The 25,098-nt window shown below is 48.9% G+C and overlaps 1 pseudogene; it reads right to left on the bottom strand.

Annotated features, from left to right (window-relative positions):
- Positions 1–1,376: 1,376 nt before the first annotated feature.
- On the bottom strand, positions 1,377–14,123 carry LOC123934161 (annotated as a pseudogene).
- Positions 14,124–25,098: the final 10,975 nt, after the last annotated feature.

The raw sequence follows: 25,098 nt of genomic DNA, 5'->3' as shown, positions 1-25,098 counted from the left end.
TTTCAAAGTAAGTTTTACACTTCCTTTTAAAAAAGATTTTATTTATTGATTGATTTATCTGAGAGAGAGAGAGAGAGAGAGAGAGCTCGAGCAGGGGGAGGGGCAGAGGGAGAGAATCTCAAGCCGACTACATGCCTAACACAAAGCCCAATGTGGGGCTCCATCTCATGACACTGAAATCATGACCTGAGCTAAAATGAAGAGTCAGACGCCTAACCAACTGAGCCACCAGACACCCCTACCCGTCTTTTGTTAAATTTATTCCTAAGTATTTTTTGATGCTTTTACAAATTGAACTGTGTTCTGATTTTCATTTTCCAAGTGTCCATTGAGAGTATCCAGAAATATAATTGATTTTTGTATATTTATCTGGTAACCTCATTATCAGATTGAGGAAATTCCCTTCTCTTCCTAGTTTGTCTAGTGTCGTCATCATGAAAGTGTTAGACTTTTGTCAGATGGCTTTTCTGTGTCTATTGAGATGATCATGGGTTTTTTGGTCCTTTGTTCTATTGATCTGATGTATTACAATGATTGAACTTCTGTATTTTGAATCAGCCTTGCATTCCTGGGATAAATTCCACTTAGGCATGGTGTATAAGCCTTTTTATTATCGGTGGATTTTGTTTGCTAGTATTTTGCTGATGAAAGTCACATCTATATCATAAAGAACATTGATGTGTTGTTTTTTTGTGATATATTTGATTGGTTTTGATAATTGGGCAAAAACTGACCTTATAGAAGGAAATGGGAAGTGTTCCCACATCTGCTGTTTTTGGAAGAGCTTACGAAGAATTGGTATTTATTTTTCTTTAACTGCTTAGTAGCATTCACCGGGAAGGCCAACTAGGTCTGAACTTTGTTTTGTGGGAAGTTTTAAAATTGCGAATCTAATCTCCTTTTATAGGATCTTCCAGTTTCTTTTTTGAATGTTATTTCCTTATGGTTTCTATTCCTTCATCTCTGTAATCATTTACATTATTTTATAGTCTGTCCCAGATAGTTCTGTGTAGTTTCTGCTTACTGGTTTTATTTTATCTGGTTTTGGTTATTTATCATTTCATTTAGCCACGATCGTGTTTGCTGATTCTCTATCATGGTACATCACAACGTTTCCTTCTCTGTTCTGGGAATTTGTTGTTGTTGTTTAAGGTTTATTGAAGATACCACAGCATAGCCAGAAGATTCAAGTGCCTCCCCATGGCTTTTTTTAAAAGATTTTATTTATTTATTTGACGGACAGAGATCACAAGTAGACAGAGAGACAGGCAGAGAGAGAGGAGGAAGCAGGCTCCCTGCTGAGCAGAGCCCAATGTGGGGCTCGATCCCAGGACCCTGAGTTCATGACCTGAGCTGAAGGCAGAGGCTTTAACCCGCTAAGCCACCCAGATGCCTCCCGATGGCATTTTGGAATTCATCCCAACTCTAGGCTGTGTGACCTGCAGGTTGGAAGACTGCCAAAGCCCTAGAGTTTCAACGTTTCCGTGGTGTCAGGATCGACTCCGGTGATTTCCTGATCCAGGATGGAGACCTCAGCAACATGATCATCTCTCCTTTCTCTCTCCTCCTGCTGCAGATTGATGGAGATACCACTCACGGGACCCCCTCAATCCGCTTCATGAAACGGGAGACACGGCCTGTGATCTTGCTTGCGAACCTTGCTGGGAATAGCGGCGATCTTCTCGCACACATCTTGTTGGTGTGGGAGTCATTGTCTAGGCACATGTAGTACTTCTTAATGGGAACCCAGGCTGCCTTTCTCATGGTCTTGGTGTGAATGCGGCCCGTGTTGGTGGCTCTGGCAATTATTATGAGGTCATCTTCAGTGGTGATCCACTTTGTCTACAGAAACCTCTTGTGGCCTGGATTGCAAAGTGTTCCTCCAGACTAGCTTTGCATCTGTTCCTGCCAGGCACTCCTAAAAGGTCACCAAGGGTGGGGCGCCTGGGTGACTCAGTTGGTTAAACTCTGACCCTTGCTCTTAGCTCAGGTCTTGATCTTAGGTCCCTGGGTTCAGGCCCCACATCGGGCTCTACACTAGGTGTAGAGCTTACTTTAGGGGAAAAAAAAAAAAAAGATTACCAAGGAAGAGTATAAAATTCAGAATTTGCTCTTGCCCCATGTCACAGGCTTGGTGGGTTAATTTCTCTTAGGATGATTTTTTTTTTTCTACTAAACACCCAGTGAAACCAAATTCCTCTGTCCTCCTCCTACCCAAAGGTACTTTTTTTTTTAAAAGATTTTGTTTATTTATTTGACAGACAGAGATCACAAGCAGGCAGGGAGGCAGGCAGAGATGGGGGGGGAAGCAGGCTCCCCGCTGAGCAGGGAGCCCAATGCGGGGCTCAATCCCAGGACCCTGAGATCATGACCTGAGCCAAAGACAGAGGCTTAACCCACCAAGCCACCCATGCACCCCCCAAAAGTACTTTCTAGTGTCCCTCTTCCTGGCTTGCATTTTCCTAGGGTCCCTCCAGTGTGAGTAGGTCTTACTGTCTACTCTCCGTCTTATACAGGCCCAAGTCCTTACACAAGTGGGACTTAAAACACTGGAAACCTCTCATCCTTTGGGCCCATCTCCAGCTCCAACACTCCCCACCCCACCCCCAACGGCCGCCATATCCTCTGTCCCAAGGACTCGTTTTGCTTTCCTTTGTGTTCTTGGCATTTGGTGTTTCCTTTTCTTTCCCCCAAACTCAGCCTTGTGTTAAAATATTTTTGCTACATTTTACATGTAATTTTGAGTATTTATAACTGGGTGAAAGGGACTTTGTAGTCTCCATCTGAAACTGCTTATGGACTGATGAGTCCAGGGCCAGGAGACAGAGTATCACGATCCAGTTTGCCCCTGTTGGTATAGAGGACTAGGTGCGGCATTTTCCTCGTCTTGGTCTCAGTCTGTTCACCTCCAGAATGGGGTGGTTGGTGTTCAGGTTACTCTCAGTTCTAAAATTGTCTGATTTTTTTTTTTTAAACTTCTGTCAACAGCACTTAATTCTGAAGTCTTATTCTCTAGGTGCAGATCGGCCTCTGTGCGGAGAGTCTGTTTGCCAGAGGCCAAGATAACCCCAACATTCTTTACTTTTGCAAGGGCAGAAAGGGAGAGACACTTGTCTGTTGTCCTGAAGATCCCTCAGTGATTCGGCCTCATGGGGGAAATGGCTGCATTTCTGGGACTGGATAAGCCTGGCCTGCCTTCATTTGCCCTTTTAGTTTTTCCATGGGAAAACGGCAGCAGAGAAAATTCCAGACTTCCTTCTCTTCAGCAGCTTTGTTTTCTGCATTTAACGAATACTGAACATTGACCACGTCGGCAGGTTTCCTCTTTGTAAGACTTAAATTCTTGCACCATGTGCCCAATATTTCATCTTGATAGATAAGCGCAGTAAGTTCTGGAACAATTTTACCTTGAGTTGGTTTTTTTTTTTCCCCCGGGAGGACAGACTTGGGGAAAGACACTCTGAAGTGCTTTTACAGAAATCTGTGGAGCCAGGCAGACCATTCTCATGTCCTTCCCTGTTTCTGCTGGCACAGCAGCGAAGCCAGAACACTGGATTGTCAAGCAATTCCCCAACGTGAACAGCAGCGGGTGCTGAGAGAGTGGAAGGTAATGGAATATTCTTTGCCACTAGGACAACTGGTCTTTCTACACTTGAGTTCTCTTTCCGAGAGAGCAAAGGCCTGTCTCTGACGAACTTTTTTGTCCAGACCTCCACCTTACTATGCACCCACGTTTTGGGTCCACGGACCTGCCAGGTGCCACCACACCAGATGGGCCCCTTCAAGCTTGGACCTGGGCATTTCCACTGAATTTGTTTCCAGAACAGCTCAGACCATCTGTTACCTTTCTCTCTATCACTGTCCCTCCACTCTGAATTTTCATGGATCTATGAGAGCAATAAACAAAGAGAGAAATGCAACCGTCTCACTAAAAGGGGAAGTATTAGCCCCGAGGATCTTGAAATTCAGCATAAAATGAAAATTTCCATTAGGCAAATGTGCCCAATTATAAATAATTAAGCAAAAACCTTGACTAGTAATTTACGTGTTTCTTTAAAAATGTCCCTCACATTGACATTGACCAAGAAGCAAAAGAAGGCTGAAGAATCAATGGAAACTGCTGAGTCCAAAGGGCAGATTTCGCCACTTAAGCCAGTTTGTAATGTCCCATTAGTATCCGAACGCTATAAAACTTTAAGGATGCGTTTGGCTATGATGTCAGGCAGTACTCTGGGCCCAGAAGTAGGAGTCACAAATTCATGGTGAAAAGAGCTTCACCATTTCAATACTCTCAAAGGATGCACTCACCAATTAAAAGCATATACCCTATGCATTATTTGTTGTTTTTAGAGATCTTGAAGTCTGCAGTTGCTATAGCCTTGGTAAAGGAACAAGCAGCCATATGATGTCAGATACTTAATGCCCCTTTTCTATTATAGGGTCTGGAGAGCAAGAAACTTGGATTTCTAGTCCCTCTTGCAATCAGGAATGACAAAATAGACACCATCCTCACCAAAGAGACAAAGTAAATAAACAAAGGTCTGCTGAGAAGATAAAGCAAAGTAGTTAGGGTTAGGGCAATTTTTTGTTTAACACCCCGCCCCCCCAGAACTTCCTAAAAAGCAGATGGTCATGTCCATGCGAGAAGTGGCCACCATCTTGCAAGCTCCAAACAGCAACAAGAATGATGCCAAAGAATGGAGAAGTGTATGGAAAGAGAGAGAGAGAGAGAGAGAGAGAACGGGACCTTGACAGCACATGGGGTATTGTGGCAGAAAGCATTCCTAAGTGACAGATATTATAATTAGAATCTGGGAAAATTTGTGATTGTGTTGATGTCAACATATACAAAACATGATGTTCAAATGAAAAAATCCAAAAAGTGAGAAAACCCTTTTTGAAACTTTTAATACATTTAAATGTCTTCATTTCGGGGATAACCATATTTTGCAGATAAAACAAAAAGATCTATGGACTGCCACAAAAGAATATGATTATAGAGAACCAGAGCGGGGAATGTTATTAAAATTGGGACTCTCCTGGAAAAGCCTAGAAAATTGTCTGTTGAGTTTATGTCCTTACGCCACTTTTTAAAAGCACTTTTATTTTACTTTAATCAGAGAATGTAATTTTACGCCCACTTTCCAAGAAAGACGTTTCTGAATCATTTTTCAAAGTTGGCAAATAAAAGCCTTGTAGAGATAAATCACCCACTTTGCTTTTGAGTCAGTCATTGTTCCCACAAAACAACAACAATGACAATATCCCCAGAGGACACAAAAATGAAAGTATTCATGCATTATTATTAGCTAAAAAAGATGATCCATCTCTTGGGCTATAATTGAGCTCATAAGTCTTGGAAGATTCCCCTGTATCAGTGGCTTTCTTCCAAACATGAAAGGAGATGAGACTTTGGCACAAAGTGTCATTCAAAGCTCCTTGGGGGGTAAAACATTGGAACCTTTGCTATTAAGCAGGCAGAATATCGGGGTGTCTGCATTTCCTCCCGTTCTGATTGCGCTAGCCGTTGGGTTCTTGAGTAGGCTCTGGAGAGCAGACTCAATGCCTCTTCCTCTGTGTAGAAACAGCTGGTGGAAAAGAGGAGCCGCATTCGTGCCTTGTGGCGTTCCCAGGACATTGGAAGCCTGACCTTGGCATTGGAGTAGCCCTGGGCACCTGGGACCTGTCCCCATTGCGATGTGCTGACTCAGGTGTCCTGCTGCCGTTGGAACGGGACAGGGTGTAACAACAGTGTGCCCGGTGTGGTGGGAAGGTTAGCTTCTAGTCTTGGTGATAACGGGCCCTGTGTGACTCGGAGCCAGTCACGCCGTGTCCCTGGCCCTGTGTGTCTGAATCAATAGGAATGGGGCTAGGCAGTATTCCAGGTGCCCCTGAGGGGGGTGAGGGGCCACACTTTCCCCAGCGGCCCTTCTCCAGAGATGTAGGTACCTGCCAGGCTCCCCATCCACACATACGGGAGGGAAAAGCAGCAGCGTAGACCAGGCAGTTGCCCTGCTCTGGGGCTGCTGGCCAGGAGGAGGCCGGGGATGGCTGAAGCTGCCTTACTGCAGGCTGAGGGAAGGTCGCTGGTCCCTATTCTGGGACAGTAGCTTGCTCACCCCGCCCCCTTCACAGCTGCCTTTGATCTCCAGATCATTCCATTTCACTGTCAACAGACTGTAGTTCACCCTCAGAGCAGCTGGCCTGCTTTTCTCCCCCAGCTCCGGCTCTGAGCCTGGCTGTAAAGTCACACGGAATTTACGTTTTGTTACTATGATTACTATTACTTTTTTTGAAAGGTGAACCCTTCCTGGTTTGACTTTTTGACTTTTAGCAGTAGGACGGTAGAGGACGTGACGGGCCACAGACGGGGTCAGGTGACCAGGCCGAAACTATGCTGGGCTTCCCTGGGCCTCCCAAGCCGCTCTTTGCAGAAAACCACCTTGGAGGAATCTACACCGGCTGCTGGAATTTGGGCCCACACCCCGATCTCCGATCTCAGCTTCCTGGTTCTTTCCAACCTGGTTTGACCCACCTTTCTGTGGCCGGACCCTCACCCCCTCTCTGCCTCTTGAAGCCATTGCTCTAGGCCTGGCTTTGCTGCTTTGGCTATCACACAGAAAGCAAACCCTTCTGTGTCTTGTTTGCTGTGTATTTTGGGGGCAAGACATGTCACCCCACTGAGGCTTTGCGCCCCCCCATTAGAGAAGGGGGAATGAGACAGGGAGCGCTACATACTCATCACCGACAGAGGTCGCTGTAGGCTGCTGAGACCGCCCCTTCACTGACGCTACGTCTCACCTGTAGGGTCTCGCCCCAGCTTAGTTCCCCAGGGACTGGGGCCCTCCTGGGAGCCAGAGTCTTGCCTGTTCAGGTGGGTCAAGGAATGACTCACCTTGACCAGCAACTCACCCTTGAGTCACATCGATCAGGAAGCTGGGAGGGATGTGACATCATGAGTAAACACAGACAGATAAGAAGGCAGCTCTGTTTGCCTTGGAGAGAAATGCCGCCACCCTGGTTGGGCCTCTGTGGAGAGGGTGAAGGACATCAAGCCTGGAAGCGTTCACTCCGGGCCATGACGTGTCTGTGGAGGCACCGAGAATCTCAGGGTGGGGAAAAGGCCCCGCGAGTCATCCTGTCACTTTGCTACTGTAAAGCGTTTACTTCCAGTAAGGGGTTCGTTTTGTTGTTCCTTTTTTTTTTCCCCCAAAGAGCAACCAGAGAGGCTGCTGATATTCTGCTCCTGTCCATAACTGTCTTGGCCAAAAGATGGTGGGTGCCTCGAGGGCAGGCTTGGCCCCTAGCTCCGTGCCTTCCTCCATCACCAAAGAGAGAATTTAAACAAAATTTTTTTGAGATTTTATTTATTTATTTCGCAGACAGCGATCATAAGTAGGCAGAGAGGCAGGCAGAGAGAGAAGAGGAAGCAGGCTCCCTGCGGAGCAGAGAGCCCGATGCAGGGCTCGGTCCCAGGACCCTGAGATCATGACCTGAGCCAAAGGTAGAGGCTTTAACCCATTGAACCACCCAGGTGCCCCTGAAGAGAGAATTTAAATCAATCTCCTTCCCTGTCTAAAGGAAGAGTCCCCATTGGGCTGGAATTTAACATTTCCTTCAGGGTCATGTGATTCTTGGTTACGGGGTGCCCCTGGTCCCCAGGATCTGGCTCAGCCTGGTCACCCAGGTGGTGCAGCAGGGGCCCTTCATCCCTCAGGGGCTCTCCTAAAACCAGGCTGACTGGGCACAGGATCCATGACACAGCCCATGAGCCCTTCTGGTCCTTGAGATGGGTAGAAAGATCAGGAAAACCGATCCTGTCTATATTTGAGCATTTGCTATCTTGTTCATCGTGGATTTTTTTTTTTTTTTTTTGCATTCGACTTTCTAAAACACGGCCCGAGGATAACTTCACTACGGAATCGGTCGGCATTCCCTTAAATGTTGTGCCGGGTCCATTTCCTCCTTTGCTTCATGCGCACAGCGCTGTGTCTGTGACCCAGAGAGATAGAGACGGAGAGAAGGATTGCCCCCAGGCCGCCCAGCCCTGCAGTTCCGCTCTCCCCTTCAGGGAGGGCCTGTTTTGCTCCACAGTTTGCACAGACTTGGAGTCCCTACAAACTTCCTGATGCCAGCTGCGGTCTGCGATCCCCCAGGGCCACGTGCGCGCAGGCTGCCCGGACTGCCCGCCGCGTCCACTAGATGGCGCGCTGGCTGCGCAGGTGAGCGCGGCTTGGCGTCCTTGGCGGGCTGGGCTTCCGAGAGCCGCCAGCCAACGAGGAGAGCATCTGCTCTGTTGATCTCCACCGCGAGCCCAACGCATAGAGGAGGACACTGAGCCCAGGAGGCGAAGTGACTCACCCCTTAGCCCTTAGTCCCTAATTGCTATCAGCTGTGGGGTCTGGCATTCTACCTGACACACCCCAACTTTCTGTCTTCCTGCATCAGGAGTCTTGATCTGTTTTAGGGGCACCTTTCGACAACCTGGTGAGAGCTCTAGGGACCCTCCTTGGAAAAGGTTTGAAAGTAGTTTCGTAGGCTTCAGGAAGAGTGCAGAAATAGATTAAGAACCTCTTTCCTATGTGTTTGCAGTAGGTGCACCTGATTTGGGGTTTATAGTTAATTCCTCACTTTTGGTTCCCCATACGAATCTAGCCGTGTATGCCACCCATTCATTCACGAGCACCTACTATGTGCGAGGCACTGTTCTAGGTGCCTTTATGGAGCTTCCGTTCTAAAGGGGGAGGGGACATGGTAAACGTTAACAGAATTGTCACCGCCCTTGTTATCATTCTCTCAGTGGTTCTAGTTCTCCCTGTCCTGGGCAGGTGGATTTTACCCCCTGGCCTTCTCAGGGTTGAGTGAAACCATGTGGCCAGTTCTGGCCAATTAATTGTGAGAAGCAATGTGTTATTCTGGGCCAGGACATTTGATGGTGGGTGTGGACCCTTCAAAGCTTTCCTTCTGCCTCCCTGACGTGGCAACCAGAAACATTTCGCACTGAGGCTGCGCACTCAGCCCAGATCCCCGAGACAAGCAGCCCGAGTGAGAAATCAACATTTGTTTTTCTAAGTCATTGAGATTTTGGGGGTGTTTGTTGCCACAGCACGACCTCACCTATTCTGATACAACCATAAAAAAGGGAAGTAATATAATTATATAGTGGGCCAGAAGGAGATCAGAGCCACGGGGAAAAGAAAAAATTGGGTAGGATAAGTGGTATTGGAAGGGTGGAGGGGGCTAGATGGAGGGACAAGCAAGGTGGGCTTCATTGAGAAAGTGGTCTTGGAGAAGGAAGCAAGTCATGCAGGTGTCTGTAGAGAAGAGTGTCTCGGGCAGGGAGAGCGGCCAGGACAGAGGCTGGAGACATGTCTGATGGCTTCAAGGGGCAGCGATGGGTTGATGTGATTGAGACAGACTTTGGGGAAGGGTCTGGGAAGTAACAGATCATCATCACATGGGTTCTTGTGGCCATGGAAATATGCTGCCATGTTCTCTGAGTGAAAGGGGAGCCTTCGTAGGGATGTGAGCTCAAACACAACATGACATAATTCACATTTTCAAAGGATCAGTCCAGTCTCTGGGCTGAGGCCAGACCGTGAGTGGGGATGAGACAGGATGGAAGCGAGGAGACCAATTATGTATTGCAGGGGAGCCTTCCTGGTGGCTCATGCAGTCAGTGAGAAGTGGTGAGATCCTAGAGGTAGTTTGAAGATGGAGCCAGGAGATTTCCCGATAGATTGGATGAGGGATGGGAGGGATTCAGGGCTTTCGCATCATCAAATAGGAGGATGAGGCCATCAGCTCAGGGTCGGGGAGGTTGTGGATGGAGGAGGTCTTCAGGGGAAGAGGAGGAGTTTTTCCCATGTTAAGTTTAAAATGTCCATTAGACCCCAAGCGAGGGTGTGTGGGGAGCACTGAACGCATGAGCTGGGAGCTAGGAGAACACAAACTTGAGAATAGTTGATGGAAAGATGGTATCAACAGTTTAAGGACTTAAAACACTTTGGCTGGTTCTAAGGAGAAACTTTTACGTGCGGCTTTACCTATTACACAGGGCTGATTCTAAAGACTTCAGATGACAATTATGGAAGATGAGGGTATCTTACCTTTGATGGTGTCGGAGTTGTTTTGTTCTCTGTGCTTTAGGAATGTCAAGGCAGGATCCATTACACCATGCAATGTTCCCTCTGTCCCTTCATCTTTTTCTTTTGAAAAATTTTGAAAGATTTTATTTGTCAGAGAGTGCACAAGAACACAAGCAGGGGGAGCGGCAGGCAGAGGGAGAAGCAGGCTTCTCAGTGAGCAGGGAGACCAACATGGCACTCGATCCCGGGACACTGCGATCACGACCTTAACAAACTGAGCCATCCAGGCATCCCACTTCACCTTTTTCTAAATCCTGGGAAAAGCTCTACTTTCCCTAAGGAAATGAATATATTTCCTCTCTCCCTAAAGTGAAAATCATGAGAAGAGTGTGTGTCTCTTTTTGCTTTTGCTGCCAGGGAGCTCAGAGTCAAATTAGAAACTCAACTGGAATACATTAACCACTTGGGTCTCTATGGTCTGCATATTTGGGTTTTTTACTTTCTCCCACCTTAACTTCCTACTTTTAATTCCCAGTCTTAGTTTCAAAATTTTTACCTTATACATGTTTTTGCTAGAATTGTCTCTATGGAATGAAGGGGAGTGTAAAAAGAAGGAACGAAAGAAAGAAGCATAATTGAATAAAGTTGCTTTTTAATAACAATACAACTCATTTATAAGTAAAAAAGATATTGAAAATTTGTCTCTAAAGTGATTTTCTATGTGCAGTCATATATTCCAGCTGACTTTCATTATAAAATTGAAAATGCGTTCCTTAAGGAAAAAGAACGCCAGTCCTGAAGTGTTAGAAGAATCACTTTAAAATTGCAGCAAATAGATAAATTCACATATTTTAAAGCAAATAAGCAAGTTATTGCAAGATACTGAGAATAATCTGCAAAAGAGGTAAAATACAAATGCAAAAGAATTGGAGTGGTTTTCATGTTCCAGTGATTTAAAAGTTGCAGGGGAAGGATGTGAGTTTCCCTAAGAGGACATGCTATTCTGTGACATGGCACAGCCTGTGTTTTCTGGGATCGGCTGAAGCAGGGATTCTCAGACTTTGGTCCGCCTCCTAGACCTTCACCTCCTTAGAAGCCCCTGTCTTATTAGCCTGTCAATATTGCTTCTTCAATTCCTTTTCTAAGTTCACACTTATTTAAAGAGGTTTAAGTAATTTGCCGGGGGATACAATCGTGGGTTTCCTACTTTCCTAAGGCCCATTAAAATCAATTCATAAACACGAGAATTAAAAATTACATGGTGTGGGGTGCCTGGGTGGCACAGTCACTTAAGCATCCGACTCTTGGTTTCGGCTCAGGTTGTGATCTCAGGGTTGGGAGACAGAGCCCCTGCCTGGCTCCGCGCTCAGTGGGGAGTCTGATTGAGATTCTCTCTCTCCCTCTGCCCCGCTCCCCCCTGTTTGTGCTAACTCTCTCTCTCTCTCTAAAATAAATCTTTAAAAAGATTTTAATCACCTCCTGTAGTTGCACGGCCCAGAGAGCATGCGGGGACTCTGTCCTAGAGGGTAGCTCCGTCCGGGGCTGCTCCCAGCCTTTGGAAGTGGCCGTGGGTCTTCAAACAACTCGATAAGCTCAGCTGAAGGGAAGAGGGCCCCTGGCATCAGCTCAGATACTCATAAAAATGACTCAGCCAGGAGAGAAGACTCCTCCCAATTCAAGAGAAAATGAGGCAAAGTGGGGACGCTCTTGCGGAAACACACACGAGGAAGTCCTTAGTGGGATTGCTGAAAACGACCTTGAGGAAGCCCACTAGGCGCGAGGACACCCCCGCTGTAATGTGGCCACCATCAGCATCCATGCGCCTCCAGTCCCGAGTTGTTACGGAGCTCAGCAGCTTCAGCTTTATCTGGGAGCTTTTTAGAAATCGGATTCTAGTGGGGGCGCCTGGGTGGTTCAGTTGGTTACGGGTCCAACTCTTGATTTCAGCTCAGGTCATGAAATCTGGGTTGTGGGATCGAGTCCCACATTGGGCTCCGTGCTGAGCATGGGGCCTGCTTGGGTTTCTCCCTCCCTCTCCCTCTTTCCACCCCTCCCTCCCCACCGCCCCGACCCCGTGCTTGCATGCGTGCTCTCTCTCTCTTTCTCAAAAGAAAACGTCAGGAGCACTGGGTTAATACGCAAACAATGAATCATGGAACACTATGTAAAAAACTAATAATATACTGTATGATGACTAACATAATATAATTTAAGAAATTAAAAAAAAGACACATTTCTCACAGGATTGATGCTCCAAAATAAAACTGAAGCCATAAAGAAAAAAAAAATCAGATTCTTGGGCCCTGCGTTGGACTGATGAGGTCTCCCCAGCCCTCCAGGGATTGTAATGGATGCTGAAGTTTGAGAACCACTATTCTAGAACAGTGCCCCATTTTTGTACAGGAAGCAGAACTGAGTTCTAGTCCACATCTATGGCCAATTATCTATCACATAACGCCAAAAAAAGGTCACTCTGAACCTCAATTTCCCCATCTGAAACTTGAGGAAGAGGTTCCCAGCCCTGTTGGCAGTAGGATCACCTGGGCGGCCTTTTTTTTTTTTTTTTTAAGATTTTATTTATTTATTTGACAGAGAGAGATTACAAGCAGGCAGAGAGGCAGGCAGAGAGAGAGAGGAAAGCAGGCTTCCTGCTGAGCAGAGAACCCAATGTGGGGCTCGATCCCAGGACCCTGGGATCATGACCTGAGCTGAAGGCAGTGGCTTAACCCACTGAGCCACCTGGGTGCTCTGGGAGGCCTTTTAAATCCCAGTGCTACTGTACCAAAAAGTCCATGCCATATAATTCTATCAATATTAGGTTCTAGAACAGCAAAACTGATCTATGATGGGAAAAATCACAACATGCCTAGGGTAGAGGACTGGTGGGTTCACGGGGAAGAGAAAGAGGGGAACTTCCTGGATTGATAGTACTGTTTTGTCTTGATGGAAATAGGGGTTACAGAGCTGTACGCATTTGTCAAAAATCTATTGAATGGTACACTTGATTTTATGCATATTTTGCCTCAAAGGGGAGAAAAGGAGTGTAAACAAATATTGGACTCTAAATAATATTTGTGCTGAAGTATTTATGGGTGAAATGCACTGACATTACAGCTCATTTTAAAATGCATCAAAAAATAAGATGGCTTGCCGGATGGATAGCGGAATGGAGGGCCAGTGAAATTCTTTGAATTTTTCATTAGGTTTTAAAATACATATTTATAATAAAATGTTGGAGGGAAATTCTGTTGCTGGTGCCCACACTCCCCTCTATTAAATCAGGATCTTTCCTAAATTGCAACTTCTACCATTGGAGGGAGATACATTTCTTTCTCGAGGGTAATAGGGTCTTAGCCATTGGTGTAGATACACACCACGGAGGAGAGACACATTGGGAGATTTGGGGGTTTTATTCCTGACAATGAATTTATTGGTCTGGCATCTTCCCACAGATACCAATAATGGGAAAGGAATGGGTTGTGCACCTGGGCTTGATTGTTGTTAGAACTGCCCCAGCTCCTCAGCTGCAGACATTTGGGGACCCGTGGCCACCTGATGTTCAGGTCCAAGTTTGGGGACGCTCTCTGTAGAACTTCTTGCCTCAGCCGCCAGGGGGAGCTCTCACCCCAGCAGTCGCCTGAAGCTCCTGCAATGTTCAAACCCAGGGCTCAGCTGGATTATGTTTCCCTCTCAAGATCCTAGAAAGCCATTTCGGCCACGCTCTGCTCCCCCGTGTTATTCAGGTCACCTGCAAAGGACCAGGCGCCACGGACCCTCCTTCCAGACCTGTGCATTCTCTAATCTGACTCAGTGCACCTCCTTAACCCCATCCTTCTCACCTTCCCAAGCTGGGCTGATGGCATCCCCTGCAGCCAGCAAACTCCCTGAGCCTCGAGCCTCAGCCTCTTCTGAGAAGCTTCTCCTCACTCTTACCTCGTTCACTGCCTCATCTGGGGCCGTCCTCGGGGGCTGGGGGGCTTTCTTCTCTGACGCCCCACCAAGCCCCGAGTCCAAGGAGGGCTCAGCCTCCTCCATGCTTGCCGAGGCTGCTTCTAAGACATTTCTCTTCCCTTCTCATTCAAGACCCAGCCACATCACTGGCTGTCCGTCCCAGTGGCTGCTGGTCCGCTGGTCTCGGGGTCACCGAAGACCACTTCTGCTGTTTCCTCCTTGCCCCACTTGTCCTCTTCTTGATGACCCTACAGACGGCCATACTCCTCCTTGGCCTCCTGCTACCTTGTCTTGCTCACCTCCAAGGATCTCAGCCAATGCTGGGCCCCTCGCTCCTTCCTGCAGCCCGGGGACCCTGCCCAAGCAGGGAGCAGGGGAGGGAGACATCTGGCACCCCCACCCCCACCAGCCCCTACTCCCCTCTACCCACCCCCCTCCACTGGCCCATCCACAGCTCCCTTTGTGGCCTCCCTGTGCCCTTATGTGATCACCGTCTTCCCTCTCCCCCGCACCGTGGCTGACGCCCACGGGCTCCCTCTCTCCTCCTGCACCTGCACCCTGGTGGCTGGCATCCCTAGGGAAACCTCTTGATCAGGGGGAGGACTTCCACTTTGAATTCATGCTCACGGACCCAAGGGTGCCGCTGGCAACCCCTCTGCTGCCTCCCACTCTCCGCACGGCCCACTTCGTACCTCCTCTCCTCATCTCCCCGAGCCGCCCTCGCTCCCTCCTCCCTTCCTCCCTCCCTTCTGCTCCACATCTGACTTGGTGGAAAATTCAAAGCCAGCAGAGTGAGCTCTCTGTCTTCCTACCCCCGTCTGCACCTCTCTGCATTCCTGCTGTCAAGACGGAAGAATCCCGGAAAGAATCGTGCCTTCTCCTCTAGGAAGCCAGCTGCCCCGCCCCCCACCCACCCACCCACCCCAGCTCGGGTTCCCATCCCTTCGTGCTTGCTCTGGCTTGTCCCCATTTTCTCATCAACAGGAGGCTTTCACTGGAGGGTGAAGAACTGGTTCTTTAGTGGGGGACCCAGTGTCACTCAGCTTTCCGTAAAGAGGAATTTTTCTAATTGTCACCTGGCTAGGATTGGAGAAGGTTGGGGGAGGAGGTCTGCTCTTGGTACACAGTCTCGTAGGTGACCCCTGTCTACAGTCCGGGCATGTCCTCTTCAGGGTGGCTTCCTGGAAGTAGTGAGTTCTGACACAGAACAGCATCTGGGAACTCTCCCAGCCACGTCCTCATCCAACCCTCGGCCCGGTTCACTCATTCCCGCTGCTGGCGGATGAAAGAGGGACACCTGTGTGCCCATGCAGGACACACCTGAGATGGTACACGGTACACCTCACTCCTCCAGGACAGTCCCACGCGGGTCCCTAAGCGAGCCCGTCCAAGGATGTTCCTCCCATCATCAGTCACGCTGGGGAGAGGAAGGTGCCTTGGATGTCCCTCCTGGGGGCGGGGTGGGGGGTGGGGAGGGAAGGCAAGATGGCCAGAAACACACAGAGGAATACCATACAGACGAAGTCAGGGCGAACAGGTCAGATGTGCACATGACAGCGTCTCCAAGCCCAGTGTTGCCTGAACACAGGAAGAAAGCCCAGGAGGCCCATTACCATTTGTGTATGTTGAAATAACACAACACAACACAACACAACGCAGGTGTTTCAAAATACCCTCGAATAAAAGTGTACAATGGACCTATCAAAAGGGCTATCTGCGGGGCTGGGGCGGGGAGGTGGGCGGTCGGTAGACCGACAGATGGGAGTGGGGTCTGGCATGGGGCCATTCTGACATGGGTCATGGTTCCGGACTGAGACACGACGTGATACCCTCGGTCCTCAGGCGGCTCACCTGCTCTGCCCTCCCTGTCCAACTCAGCAAGGGGGAACCCCTCTGAGCCTTCACTGCGGGTGTGGCTCAAGGCCCAGACCTTCCTGGGTCTCACGGCCCCTCAGAAACAAGGTTCTGTTGGTAAAAGTGGAGAGGCCACTCCTTCCTGGGACCATACCCGAGGTCCCAAGCAGTGAGGAAAAGAAGGCTCCAGTGTGCTGGCGACCACGCTCCCACAGAGACCCAGGCATGGCCCTCGAGTGCCTGGGGTCTAGCTGGGCCCGTCTCGGGGAGCCCTGTGGGCTTGTGTGGAACAGTGGGGGTGGAGAATCTCAGAAGTGTATTGTCCCCTCTGCCTGTGACATGGGCCACAAAGGCTGGTTTCCTGGAGTCCCCAGAGATAGTGACTTGGAACTGTCAGGGTCTGGGGATGTCCTGATTCCTCTTATTTGCAGTCCTGTGGTCTCACACCAGCGGGCTTCCCGGGTGGTGCGTGGCTGATGCCGAGTCACTGAGTGGTTAGGAGCTAGGAAGAGATGCATGGGGTCAGCCCTTGGGAGTCTGGTGGGGCCATTTTCCACTGCCCGTGACTTGCTGGAGGTGGCTGGAGGGGACAGAGCCCTGAGGAGGAGCGAAGGGAAGGCTCCACCTGTCAGAAGCTGAGGCCCTCTCTGGTTCGGGGCAGAGTGACTCCCATTTAAGCTAGACCTGAAGAAAATTCATAACGAGAAAGCTGTCCTCCGTGGGCCTCAGGAGGGAAGTTGAGGTTTTGTCTACTTTTATGTAGTAATCCACCAGGACTGGACGTTCTCATTAGAATTCAGGTAAAACAAGACAGACCTGGGTTTGCTGGTGAGAACTTTCGTTTCCAGAGCCGGGGGACTCATGTCAGACCTTTTCACCGAGTGCATCAGAAACCAGGGAGATCGCTGTCATTTTTATACAAATAAAGCTCAAGTGCTTCCCTCTGTAAAAACTTCCAGTTAAAAAAGGGCAAAAGTCTGATCTCCAAGTATGAATTCTCTGTTTCTTGCCGGTGAATTAATTGCCTCTTACTTCGTAATATTTACAGAATACTGATGGCAGGCTGAGAGGGAAGAGGAAAAAGATCTCTTGAAAAGGAGGAATTTTTAGGCACAAAAAGGAAACTTTATTAGGTTCTCCAGAGAAACAGAACCAGAGATATAGATACCTACACTCTCACCTGTGTTCCAGTCAGGTTGATACATAAACTCAACCATCGCAGAAACCGTGTCTGCTAAGGGAGGTAAGATGTGATTCGGCCTTAAAAAGGAGCAGACACGGAGGGTGGGAGCCTGCCGTGGGCTGAGGCTGGGTCAAAAAAAAACCCTGAATGGCTGCATAGGAGGACTTCTGGATGTGCACTTAGTGGGTCCTTCTAGAACCTTCTAGGAACCGTTCCTCTCAACTTACAGTCTAGCAAGTCTTGGTGCTGAAAAGCACACTTTGAGCTTTGCCAGGATTCCACGGGATCCCAATAGAACTGGAAAGCAGAAATGGTTCGTTGTCTTTAAACTGAAATTTTAAAATGTTCCCATGATTCATTTACAAAGTGGCTCATTTAATAATCACTTCAAGCAGTTCCGCTGTTTTTCCAAAAAAATCCTTTCCTAATGGGCTAACGAAGAATGGCTAGCCTTGGGTTGCCAGGCGTGGAATACTCAGTCGAAGTCGAGCTGTCACCCACATTTTTGGGGGGCCGGGCGCTGCCTCGTCTGACCCTGCAGAAGAATGTGCTTCTGAGGGTGAGGCTAAGCTCCCCCAGTCCCACTCTTTCCTCCCTGTGAGGCCCACATCTCACAGGGGCCACGGCACGACCGGGTCATCCTCTCTGGGCTGCTTCGGAAAGATGGCCAAGTGGGCACGGCAATCCCACTTCCTTCTAGACTTCAGAGTAGGGCTGGTGCTATGAGCTGAACGTCTGTGCTCCCAACTCCCCACCCAAACTCATACGTTGAATCCTAACCCCTGAGGTGATGGTAGGAGGAGGTGAGGCCTGTGGGAGGTGATTAGGTCACAGGGGTGGAGTCCTCATGAATGGGATTAGTGCCCTTCGAGAAAAGACCCCAAAGAGCTCGCTCGCCCCTTCGGCCATGTGAGGACACAGCAGGAGGGGATAATGACATCCATGAACCAGAAAGCAGGCCCTCACCACGTCCTGAAGCTGCCGGCACCTCAGTTTTGGGCTGTCCAGCCTCCAGAGCTGCAGGAAATAAGTTTCTGTTGTTTATAAGCCTCTTGGTCTGTGTGACTTCTGTTACAGTGGCTAGGACAGACAGACAGGGGGGAAGGGGCTGCCCAGCTGGTCCTTTCCCAGCAGCGCCCCATCCCTTATATTTTTTTCGGGGGCGGGGGGAGTGTTGCAGGTTGCATTTTCTCCAAAAATGATGTCAACGCTATTTCTGGTCTTGACTGTTCTCGCTACTCTTCCATCGAGAAGGGAATCTGTGTTGTTCTCCCTGCACGGGGCGAGGGTCTTTGTGACAGCCTCATCCAGCAGAGTGAGTAGGTGTAATGCTCTATGACTTACTTCCAAGGCCGGGGACACAGAAGGTGACGCAGCTCCTGCCTGGCTCTCTCATGACATGTGTTCTTGGGAGCTCTGAGCCGCGGTGCTTGAGTTGGGCTGTCGTGGAATCGGCCTGCTGGAGAGACCACATGGAGATCCAGGCACACAAGGCCCTTTTGGCTCTTTCCAGCCCTGCACCAGACATGTGAGTGAGGGAGAACTCCGGGACAACCCGCAACACCCTCCCCCACCCCGCCCTGCCTGCCACTGCACCCACGGGCGAGACCCCGAGCAGAACTGCCCCGCTGATCCTGGATTACCCTGCATTTGCCAGCAAAAAATGATCCGTTATTGCCTTAAGCCACTGTTTCAGCGTGGTTTGTCGCACAAATATAGATAACTATAATACCAGGCGAAGGGGAGTGAGATGGGTCATTTCTGGATGGAGGTGTTTAAGAAGTAAGGAGACCATATGGCCCGGTTTGCGCAGACTTGGTTACACCTACTGTCTTGGCCTTATTTTTTTTTTTAATATTTTATTTATTTATTTTTAGACAGAGAGAGTGAGAGCGCGACAGCAGGGAGGGGGCAGAGGGAGAGAGAGAATCTCAAGCAGACTCCACGTTGCGTGTGGAGCTCAACGTGGGGCTCGATCTCATAACCCTGAGATCATGACCTGAGCCAAAATCAAGAGTCAGATGCTTAACTGAGAGCCACCTAGGTGCTCCTTGCTCTAATTTTTTTTTAAGATTTTATTTATTAGAGAGAGAGAGAGAGAGAGAGAGCAGGAGCAGGGGGAAAGGGAGAAGCAGACTCCCCACTGAGCAGGGGATCTGATGCAGGGCTTGATCCCAAGACTCTGGGATCATGACCTGACCCAAAGACAGACACTTAACTAACTGAGCCACTCAGGTGCCCCACTTTCCCTAATTCTTGTGTGTGTGTGTGTGTGTGTGTGTGTGTTTCAGCTTTGTGCTTTTTTTTTTTTTAAATTAACATGTAATGCATTATTTGCCCCAGGGGTACAGGTCTGTGAATCATCAGTCTTACACACTTCACACCACTCACCATAGCACATACCTTCCACAACGTCCATAACCCAGCCACCCTATCCCTCCTCCCCACCCCCAGCAACCCTCAGTTTGTTTTGTGAGATTAAGAATCTTTTATGGGGAGCGCCTGGGTGGCTCAGTGGGTTAAGCCCCTGCCTTCGCTCAGGTCATGATCTCAGGGTCCTGGGATCGAGTCCCACATCGGGCTCTCTGCTCAGCGGGGAGCCTGCTTCTCCCTCTCTCTCTGCCTGCCTCTCTGCCTACTTGTGATCTCTGTCTGTCAAATAAATAAATAAAATCTTAAAAAAAAAAGAAGAAAAACAAAAGAATCTCATGGTTTTTCTCCCTCCCAATCCCATCTTGTTTTACTTTTTTCCTCCCTACCCCCCATGACCTCTCGCCCTGCCTCTCAAATTCCTCATATCAGACAGATCATATGATAATTGTCTTTCTCTGACTTATTTTGCTTAGCATAATACCCTCTGGTTCCATCCACATCATTGCAAATCTGCTTGCCCTAATTCTTAATAAGGCCCCTTTCACTCCCCAAAGTGCCTCAGTTTGGAAGGTATGCTATACGGTCGCCCTGTTCAGAACCAGACGTGCCTTGGGTTGGACTGGGTTGGTGTAGACAAAATCGATGACCTTGGAGGAGTCACAGATGGAAGGTCCCTGGGCCACAGGGGGTCGAGGGTCACCCCCTGTGACTCCAGACCCCCACCCAGGACTCAGCATGAATGAGCCATAAACTGCCAAAAGGAGTTATTTTTTGGAGCCCTGACACAGTGTATCACAGCAGCTTGCATTACCCTGAAATTAGTTATGAGCAGAAATTAGAAATCTCCATCCTGGTTTACAAAGCGGAGAGTAAGGGCATCAGTGTTGAGAATCGGAGCTCATTTGCTTTCTACCTACACACCCCTAAATCACATGAATCCACGGTCAGAGTTATGCAATTTCTATGAACAAATAAACCTTTTTTTTTTTAAAACCATATATCCTGCATGTGGACGATGTTTCTGCCCGCTTTCTTCCCAGTTCTTGCTTTAAAAGATCAGATGCGCTTGTGACAGCAGATTCTTTTATTTTAAAGGAAGAAAAAAAAAATCGTGTGTTCACGACTGTGGGCTTTGGGAATCAGATGAGCTTAGTATGAATTCGGATGGAGAAGTTCCCTAGCTATGCCGCCCAGGAAAACATCACTGTATTTCTCTGCATCCCAGGCTCCTGACCTGTGAAATAGCAGTAACAGTGTTGATTTTCCTCTTCTTTTTCTTCCCCCTCCTCCTCCTTTGTCCATTTGATAGAATTTTGACAAGTGAATCCATGCACATGTATGAAATATGCGGTCCCAGAGTGCATATATAAGTGTGTGGGGGGGACTTTCAGTCTTCACTTTGAAGCTGGCCTCGCTCTCATATAGAAAAGCAGTGCTGTGGAGAGATGATGGGGTCAGGACCGATATCCTGGTGTCTGTTCCCCCACTTCCCCAGCCCTTCGTCCACCTCTGACGTCATCTGCCACCTGATGGGTGGCTCATGAGGTACAGAGCGGGTGATGGGCCCAGCCAGGTGAAAGGAATGTTGGCCAGGCCTCACTCCATCACTCCCCAAATCTCCGGATCTGAGGTCAAAGGAGAGAGGCGAGCACTAGACAGGCCAGGAATCTGACCGGTACCCCCCACACCTCCCTCCTAGAAGTGCTGGGGTACGTTAGGAAAGCTTGGTGAGCAAGTCTCATCCTAGAATCCTGAAGGAAAAGCCAGGCGAGATCATGTTTGCGAAACTGCTTTATGAATAGTTAAGCGTAATGTACAGGACAGATATAATTTTAAAAGAGATGGAGAGAACCCTAATTATAACTCCAGGGAAGTTTCATGAATCAGAACTCTCTTTCCTGGATGCTGATTGCTCGGAGGGTGGAGGGTGCTAATTATGCGATGTGGGAAATACCTTCTTTCGCATCTAGAACAAGCTGGGAGATATTTTCCCACTAAGTTTTTCCTGTGGACCAGGCAGATGGAATCATCTCTCTGAAAGCTCCTCCCGTTAGATCGTCAGAGCCGCATCAGATGCCTGGAGAGGCAGGCCTGCTGGTGGCTGGGGAGCTCACCTTCCAGGCTACCCAGCAACCCACAGGAGACAGAAGCCCCCAAGAATTTACGAGAAACCTGGCTGTAGCTATAAACTGTGTTTACAGCAAGCTGGGGGCCGAGGGGATCGCGGAGGAAGGGAGGTTGCCAAAGGAACCAGAGTTATTCCTTTCTTTCTTTTTTTTCTTTACCTGAAAATAAAAGATCACCGCCAACCTATGAATCATAACGCGGCACTGACCACGAGGCCTGCAGCCGGAAGGATTGCCGAGGGCCGTGGAGGCGCCAGCCCGGGGCCTCCGGGAGCCGTTTCTCTTCCTGGCAGGGACTCCGGCTTGCTGGATGTGAAAGCTTTATTTTCTTCTCTTGGGCTTCCTTGCTCGCTCTTTTCCAACCTGGCCTACCTATAATTTCTTCTCAGACAAAACTCACTTTCCCGTTTCTGGTTATGCCTTCCCTCTTACCGCTCTGCCTCTCTTTAAAAAAAATTAATTTCTTGATCTACCCACTTCATTTCTGCTTCCTGGGGATTGTTTACCAAAGCAACACATACTAATATTATATAAAACGTGCCAGGAAGTGCTAGAAGGCCCCTCCTCCCTCCCCCTTGCAGCCTCCTGGAGCTGTGGCTGGAGGAAAGTGGGCTGCGGCCCAGCCCCCAGAAGCCCCTGTTCCCAACATTGTGGTGCCCTTGCTCGGCAGGAGGCAGAATCCACAGATCAGGTGTCCAGGAAGCGAGGAGGTGCTGTTCTAGAACCCTCCACAATGGCTCTCTTCTCCCTCACTTGTCCCTTGAGCCTTGGAGGGAACAGTGGAGTGGGCTCAGTGGGCAAGGCACAGGTACAGGAGAAATTTCCTGGGTCCTTTTCCTTCCCACCTGATAGGTTCCTGCAAAGGCCGAGCGCCCAGTCTTTTTTTTTTTTTTTTAAGACTTTATTATTATAATTTTTTTTTTTGAGAGAGAGAGAGAGTGAGTACAAGCAGAGGACAGTGGCAGAGGGAGAAGCAGACTCTCTGCTGAGCAGGAAGCCCGATGTGGGGCTCAATCCCAGGACCCTGAGATCATGAGCTGAGCCGAAGGGAGCCAATTAACGACTGAGCCACCCATTTATTGCCCAGTCTTGAAGGGATGTTCATTCATACAGTAGATGTTCACTAAAGCCTTCGATGCATCAAGCAGATGGTTGAAGACTCTGGGACAGACTGTCCGGGTTGCAAGCCTGTCTCTACCACTTACAAGCTGTGTGACTTTGGGCAATGACTTACCCTCTCTGTGCCTTGGTTTGCTCCTCTGTGACCAATCTTATTCATGAAGGTTAAATGAGGTGGTATTTGTAAAGCATGTGGCGGAGTGCCTGGTGATCCCATGGAGCCTTCACGTGGGGGGTGAAGACAAGCTAGAAATGTGAACAAAGGAATTATACGATCGCAGTGTCACGTGGAAAATTAAACCGGCAACAGGATGGAAGGTAAGTAGCAGGTAGGTGTGTGTGTCAGGGGTGGGAGGTGGGATTCGGTGTTATTTGAAGCAGGCCCTTGAAGGAAGGTCTTCCAGAGGACAGGTATCTGCGTGGGGGCCCTGAGTAATGACAAGGGATCAGCCACGGGAAGAGCAAAGGAGTGGAACAGCACATGCAAAGGGCTGGTGTGCGGGAGGAGAAGGAAGACAGGTGTGGCCAAAGGGAGGGCGGGAATGGGAGAAGCAGGCCCAGGTCCTGTGGGCTCCGGCAGGCCCCAGGAGGGAACAGATTCTTTTCTAATTGCAGCAAGAGCCAATACTCATCTCCCACGCCTGCAGCAACAAAGCACCACGAACTCGGTGACTTAAAACAGACGTGTGTTCTCTCGGAGGTCTGGGGGTCACAAGTCTGAAATCGGGGTGTCAGCAGAGGCTCTAGAGGAGGACCCTTCCTCACCTCTTCCAGCTTCCGGTGACCCCAGCTCTTTCCGGGCTCCCTCCTCAGTCTCCATCCCTGCCTTCTCACTGTCCTCTCTGCGTGTGTGTGTCTCTGTGATCTCTTCTTACGAGGACACCAGCCACTGGACTTAGGGCCCCCCCCCCAATGCAGTAGATAGCATCTTGAGATCCTTCACTTAATTATATCTGCAAAGACCCTGCTTCCGAATAAGGTTGCATTCACAGGCACCAGGGATTAGGACTTGGACATGTCTTTTGGGGTGACACGATTCAACACGTTATGGAGGCCACTTGTAGTTTAAGAAGTGGCTTGTGACTTAGGGGCATCACGCTGGTGGCAGTGTGGAGACTGGAGCAAAGGCAAGTGGTGGGGGCAGGGCTGTGGCAGGCAGGGGTGCCAGAGATGGTGGGGAGACAGAGAAAAATTGTTCTCCTGTTGGACACAAACAATGTCATGGAACACCAACCTCAGACAAGGCCACGGTGTCCGCAATGGCTCAAGAGAGGAACAAAGCCTCTTCACAATCATGTCTGAACACAGACAAGGTGTGGACATGGTCCAAACCACAGAACTAACCAGACATCCTCCATCCTGGCTAATGTGACTTTTCTGTTTGTTTGTTTGAATCAACATCAGCTTTACTCTGTCTTTGTCACCTTCCGGGTAAGAATTATAAGATGGCCCAGTCACAGCATTACCCTGATACCTGGTAGCATCCAATCTAGAGCACACCTTGCTTCCTTGAGCTCTCACTCCCCCTGCCCTGCGTCATACAACAGAAGCCTCGATCCTCTAACAACCAGGTCCCAACTGACATGGCCCAGGGTTCCCAGTGGTGGGTGCTCACCCTTGTCGCAGCAAACCAGCAAATATAATTTTATTTCTCACGCAGGGTGCTCCTGGTGGTCACAGAAGCATGAGCTTCATGGCTGTGGGACCTGTATGGTTCATAGGGTGGTGCACTGAGAAGTTCCCTGTGTGGGGTTTAATGCTGTGTGGCCGCCATGTTGGAATCCTTAATAATTTTCCAACATGGGGGTTTGTGCGTTCATTTTTCACTGGGCCTTGCAATTTCTATAGCTGGTTCTTCTCCAGAGCACTGACAATAGCTAATGGCAGGGTCACCGTGGTAGGGAGAGTGACTAGTCTGTGGATTCAGGTCTTTCTGGTCCAGACATACACGACTGGTTGCTAGTTTGGATTTGAGTGGGGGAATACAAGGACGAGAGAGAAAAAAGTCAGAATTTTCTCTTGGGCGTGGAATGTCCTTTATCAAAATGGGAAATATTGGGTGGATTTCACGTTGGGGGTTGGGTCGAGAGTCTCGATCTGGTGAAAATATACTTCCTGTCTTACACTAGGAAATGGGCACGCAATGTTACCTTTTAGAAAGTTGGTGACTCAGTGCTGCATTAGAGTTTTGCAAGATATTACCATAAGGCAGGGAGGAGGGGAGAACGGAATAAAGAGGATATGGGATCTCTGCATATTATTTCTTACAACTGCATGTGAATCTCCAATTATCTCAAAATTAAAAGTTTAATTAAAAAAATTGGTGACCCAGAAAATCAGGATGTGAATGGAGCGATAGGAGGCTCCAGGCAGGTGTTCCTCATTTGTATTCATAAATTCTTAA

The sequence above is a fragment of the Meles meles genome, chromosome 21 (assembly GCF_922984935.1).
Source record: "Meles meles chromosome 21, mMelMel3.1 paternal haplotype, whole genome shotgun sequence".
Classification (NCBI taxonomy): Eukaryota; Metazoa; Chordata; class Mammalia; order Carnivora; family Mustelidae; genus Meles; species Meles meles.
The sequence above is the reverse complement of the archived record's forward strand: the minus strand, read 5'-3'. Positions and strand labels throughout refer to the sequence as shown.